The sequence below is a fragment of the Silene latifolia genome, chromosome 3 (genome assembly GCF_048544455.1).
Source record: "Silene latifolia isolate original U9 population chromosome 3, ASM4854445v1, whole genome shotgun sequence".
NCBI classification, from domain to species: domain Eukaryota; kingdom Viridiplantae; phylum Streptophyta; class Magnoliopsida; order Caryophyllales; family Caryophyllaceae; genus Silene; species Silene latifolia.
The window spans coordinates 11,883,861-11,890,631 of record NC_133528.1 but is presented as its reverse complement, the minus strand read 5'-3'; positions in this window follow the sequence as shown (position 1 = coordinate 11,890,631).

Here is a 6,771-nt window from a genome sequence, read left to right as displayed (position 1 = left end):
ATTGACTAATTTTAATAATATTGTGTTTTTGGTGTTGTATTTTAGGGAGATTTCGTATTTTATAAAATTACATTAATTAGTATTCCGATGATGTATTTTTCAAATAAAATAAATAAAATTCTTTAATGTAATAATTAAAATATATTTATGGTTAAAATGTGATAATAATGATATGAATAAAATATATAGTAATCTTACAATGTGACATATATTATAAAATATAGCATACGTAAAATATACGGTAGTCTAAAATATATTTAAATATAATATATTTCTCTAAAAATATTGAGAAATAAGAGTTATAAAGTAGGTCACCATTTTTGTATAGAATAAACAAAAATTTAAGCCCAATATTTGGGAATAACCAAACCTATTTATTATTAAGGCCCAATTTGTAGTTGGTGGTGATTTGAGCGGGAAAATTCCTAATTTCACCTATTCATTTAGTAAATAGAGGATTCTCAAAGTCATGAATGAGTCATAGATTGTTTCCAAACATATACTCCTAATTACAACGTCAAAGCAAAAATAATTGAAACACTCAGTCGAAAATGAAGAAGACAATCTTTAACTATGGGGATTTCCATCAATTGAACTACTACTGATTAGATGCGCAATTGATATATTTCTTTCCCTTAATGAATGTTCAATGACCTTGTTAGGATTGAATCAAAGAAGCAATTAGACTGTTGAACAAAAATAATGTCAGCGAAGTAATTTTTGTTGAACTTTGTAGCAGCTTGAATTTATTTAGTAGATAGATAACGCTCAGATTTTCCAAAATTGGGTGAATTGAGTATAATGAGTGCGAGGTGACAGAGTGTTTTTAATTATAAAGGCTATTATGGTCATTCTAATTAAATGAGAAGCGATAAAACATAAAAATGAAGATAAATAAGAAACAACGACAATAAAATGAAAAATAGGAGTAAACAGTGAGGGTTTTCTTCAAAATTAGGTGCCTATTAGTAAAGTTGGACTCAATAGGTGGTAAACCTCTTGGACTCAATAGGTGGTAAAACACAAAAAAAAAAAAAAAAACCTTACTTATAACGTTAACTTTTTTAAGGGTAAATTGATATCTTATACCTTACATAACACAACTTTTCAATCTTATACTTAACATAATTTTTTTAAAACTTATACCAAAATTGGCCAAATCTTATATACTTAATACCAAATTACAAGTCTGGTGGAAAAAACCAACGGACTCCGGGAGAATTCAAATATTATCCACTTAATGAAATACTAGTTGAGATCCCGTGCTAAAGCACGTCATTTGTGAGCTAAAGCACAACGTTTGTGAGCTTAGCTTATATATTAGAATTTAAAAAATATTTATATAAATGAGTAGGAATTGGTATTTTGGGAAAGGATATAATTTCTGCAAAAAATCATGCTAAATTGATATAACGCAAAAAAAATATTCATAAATCAATATATTTCAGTCAATATATTTCGTAGTATATAAGTATATAATCTCGTAGTAATATAGGATAATTATACTCCGCATGAGTATATTACAATATCAAAATTATATTAATATATTTTTTGTATATGTCTAGTATATTGTGATATGATTTTATAAATTATATTAATATATTTTTTGTATTTATTTTCAGGTTTTGTGAAGAAGTTATTTGGTAGTGTATAATATGGAGGTCCACTTTATTTTGTACTCCGTAAAGAATGTCAGTGTAGAATATTGTATCAATTGCATTGAGTAAACTTGTATAGAATAATATGGGACTCACTTTATTTTGTTAGTCAATTAATCGGCCCCACTTTTTCTTTTGTACTCACTTAATACTGTCGGTGTAGAAGATTGTATAAATTGTGTTGAATAAACTTATATAGAATAACATGGGTTCCTCTTTCTTTTGTAAACTAGTATTGGTGCCCGGTTTCGCCCGGGCTACCTCTACTTACCATTAAATTTTTTTTCATTAAATAAATTAAAATTACTTAAAGTTTCATAACGCATAAATTTATCATTAATATATTTTTCTATGACAAATCCTAAAATTACGATGAAATAAATTTTGAGACAATTTTACTACTACTGCTATTAATATTTTACTCTTATTAATAAAACAATAGTAATAACATTTCACTACTTCTCCGTAATCATTGGTACTTTCATTACTCCCGCCGTAATTATTATTACTGTTACTACTGCCACATTAATATTGATAATTTCAATACTCCCGCCGTAATTATTGTTACTTTCACTATTGCCGCATTTATTGATTATTTCACTACTCCCGTTGTTGTTTCTGCCATTTTCACTAATCTCGCTGATAATATTGTTACTTTTACTCTTCAAATGAGTGATTACTATCATATAACTATATCTAGTGTTACTACAATTCTTTTCTTTACTAACGAAATTACTTTTACTACTTAGACATGCAATTTTAATAGGATTATATATATTTATATAAATATATTACATATATGCATTAAATCAAATCGAAAGAATTATGTAATATTATGGAAATTGACTACTTAGGCATGCAATATTATAAAATCTAACTTGAATTATTTATAACCTAATTATTATATTTTTATATGTTAAATAATTAACATCTCTATACATCTAATAAACTATAAAGTTTAATAAAATTGCATAGATTTTAAATTTAATAAATAATTTTATGATGATAATAAATAATACAATAAGTGTGTATGTTTATACTAATTAATTATTTTATTTTAAGAAAATTCACCATCTTTTAGTCATCTATAAATATTTAGGAAAATTACCAAACATCTTCTCTCTTTTAGTCTCCTTGAAACTGACCATCTTAATTAATTATTTTATTTTAAGAAAATTGACCATCTTAATTAATTATTTTATTTCAAGGAAATTGACTATTTTAATCTCTTACAAATGTTTAGGAAAATTACCAAGCTTCTATATAATTTAATTTTGACCCAAACTATATAATATTTGCATTGAGATCCCTTAATCGGGTCCATCAAACGGTGCTATTGATTTAAAACTATATAGTATAATTAATTTGTATAACTTTCTTTAATTAAATTGAAGTCCCTTGGTTTCTGGATTTAATATATAGTATTGATGAATCATATCAATTATTAATATTTAGCATGACCCACCACTATAGTCAATCAATTGACTGGGAAAACATTCAATTTTTTTTTTATTGGGGATTTATTTCTAAGTTTACCCTTCTTGTAGTTTATATAACATACTCCGTATAATTTATGTTCACTTTGTCTGATTTCTTCTATCTTCCTTCTTTTTTCCTTTCTTCCTCCCAGATTCCTTAAAACTAAATTACTAAATCTTGATCTTTGATTTCATGAACCCTGGTAACTTTTTTTGCATCCTTTTTGCCCCTTTATTATCTCATATTTCAATATTTTCTTTGTCTCCTCGGTTTGGCGGAGAATGCGGCAAAAAAACCCCAAAATTGAATTTAAGGTTTCATGAATATGATTATTTTTTGTTATTTGCAGACATGCCCATTACTAGTAACTCTTCAAACTACTCCAGAAGTCAAGGAAGGTGTGGATGTGGCGCGCCTTTGGTTTTAATGGCATCGTGGACGAAAGACAATCAGAGAAGACGTTTTTGGAGTTGCAAATTTTACAACTCGGTGGATGGTTTTCGTGGTTGTGGTTATTTCAGATGGTGTGACGAGTTCCAGAATGAATTGTAGAAAGATGTTATCAAACAGTTGATAATGGATAAGAAAATATTAGAACGTGAGAATAATATGTTAAAGACGGAAAGTACACATTTGGAAGAACTGTAACACCCTAAGAAAATGAGAGAAAATTTGTTCCACATCGGGAAAATATGGAGCTTATGATATGTTTATAAGAGATTCCACCCACCAGTTAGTAACAAGGCCTTGTGCTTTAGGACTTAAGTGATGACAAATGACGGGCCCAAAGGTACACATATGATCTCATTGGGGTTGTGTTACGGGCGGGTAGGGTTGTTATAAATGGTATCAGAGCAACCCTGCGACCGTCGGCTGAACCCGTGGTCTGGAGTACCCGTGTTACTAACCTAGCGGAAGAGGGTTATGGATTTGGCTCTGCTGTGGTCCGATGCTGTTAGGCGCAACGAGGACGTCGCGTTCTTCAAGTTGAGGTGTGTGTAGTACTCTACTAAATCGAAGACGTTATTTGGGTGGGGTACCTCCTTGAAGAGGTTCATTGATAGGCTTAGAAAGGACTAGTGTTTAAAAGGATTGAAAGTACTACTCATATCAACAAAGTGCACTTTCTTTTCTGATTATCCATGCAAAAGAACTCCACAGTTAAGCATGTTTAACTGGGAGTAGTCTAAGGATGGGTGACCTACTCGGAAGGTTCCCGGGATGGGCATGAGTGAGGACAAAATGCGCTGAAAAGGACCCGTGTTGATCTGTTGGCCATATACACAACCTAGCGAGCTACCGTGAGTGACTGTTACCGACCCAGGGTTTGGGCAATAAAGAAGTTAAAGGAGTAGATCGAGCTATTGAAGGAAAATTTGGTTGAAAATAAAGTTAGGCCTAGGGAGAAGAAATTATTAAGAGTATTTGCATCTTTGTTCTTGTTGGACTTATGGCAATTGTTGTCAGTTTAGTTGCTTATGTTTGATACGTAGTAGTATCAACTGGCATGTGTCGTGTTTTCTAGGTAGTATTATGTATTGGTTTTAGGGTTGTTTGTTCAAATAATATGAGCAATTATATAATGTAAAATCCTTTTGTGCAATGAAAAGTGAGAAGTTTGTTTTCAATTCAAGATGTGCTCAAATTGTTGCTTAAACATTTATATTTCGTTCCAATTCAAAGTTGTTCAAAAATAACAAAGCAGAACATGAAGTATCTAATTCAAGTCTAAAAACACATAGTCTTAAGTTAAACAACAATAGAATAACCAACTAATAACTTGTTGAAAGAGTAAACCTAATAACATTTAGTCATCTATGATATTGACACTTGCTTGACTTTCTCTTATAACACTTGACCGCCCTTACACTGTTGATGCGGCCAATTCTTTTTGCGCTTTCTTACTTGCATTATTCTCACAGATCTTCTTCGACCACTCTGATGTGTTCTTTGCTCGGCTAACCCTTGGTGCTTGTTCATTTTGGGTTATATTTTGGTTGGTGGTCTTTGGAGGCTTTATTTGCCCCATATCCAACTACCTCTTTTTTCTGATTCACACCAACTACCTTCTTTTTCTGATTCACAACAACTTGCTTTCCCTTTTCTTTTCTTTTGCACTTGTCAACTAATTTACCAATATTATTAAGAACCTCAAAAAATTCAATAGGATCATCCTCTTTATCCCCATTCTCATTCACCTCAGGTACTACCTTAGATTTTCCTTTTTCGGCTCTCCTACATACTAATTTTGAAGGTCTTTGGAGTGGATTTTGTAGTGGTATTGTGGTGTGTGAATAATCAATAGTGAGTGGGATTTTCCTTGTTATATGAATGTCAGAGGGGTTTTTAGGTAACTTTATTGGACTTCTTCTCAAAGGCACTTTACTAAAAGGTTTGTTTTTTTGGAGGAATCTTTTTAGAAGGACCATATTTTTCAACAATAAGTCAATCCGTCACAAGTTTGTGACGGGTCAAATATCATCCATGTCGGTAGATAAGACAAAAATTAAAGTGTCTCATGAGTCACAAATGATTTGTCTTATCCACACATGTGGGTTTTACTTGACCCGTCACAAACTTGTGACGGTGGCCGTCACAAATGAGAATTTGTGATTTTTCAAAGTGATGGGAAATTGATGCTCTCTTTGTGGGGTCCACCTCAAAGGGAACATCTTTTATGGTGATCCATAAATCTATGTCATTGTTCTTACCTCTTAACTTTAATACCTCACTTACCTCCTGCCAAGTATTTAAAATAGTTCTCTCAGTGGGTACATCTCTACCAAATTTCCTATACCACACAAATGACGCCTCATTCTTGCCAACCAAATTATATGCAACAGTACAGATAAACCCGTATGTCAACTCCTGAGACAAAATCCAAGCCATTCATTGCATTTAACCTCCCATATACTTTATTTTATTATTGCGAACTTCAAACACACCACCAAAAAATATTCTCACATTAATTACAAGAGGTGCTTCCATCCTATAAACTCAGTGGACATCACTAAATTAGGAAAAATTTGAAAAATGACAAACAACAATTATTAGAAAAATACGACGGCTAGTAAGGGCAAAACTATTACAATTCAATTAAAGTAATAGGGCACGATTCAATAAGGGTTTTGTTAATGTAGAATTCTTCAACATTGGACAAAAGATCTACCAATTAGAATAAAGAACATTGAGTAATTAACCAAATTATGCGAAAATTTAATCTTAAATAAATAGACCTGATAAGTATTGATTAGAGGTGCGCGTTATAAGAACGTTAATAAGTATTGATTGATTCCAGAAGTTATATCGAAGAAGATTGATTCATAGTAGATGATTGATTTAGGGTTTTTAATTTGGGAATTTGGGGATTTTTATGTCGGGGAAAGAAATATGAAAGGGGGGGGTTGGGAGTTTAAAGTTAAATGTGGCTTAATGTTTATTACAAGGGCAAAACGGTCACATTTAGTTGTTTTTCACCGGATTTGTAATTTGGTATTAAGTGTATAATATTTGGGCAATTTCGGTATAAGTTTCTAATGAAATTTATGTTAGATATAAGATTTAAAAAGTTGTTTTATGTAAGTTATAAAATGTCAATTTACCCCTTTTTAATCCATATACTTCCTTCGTTCCA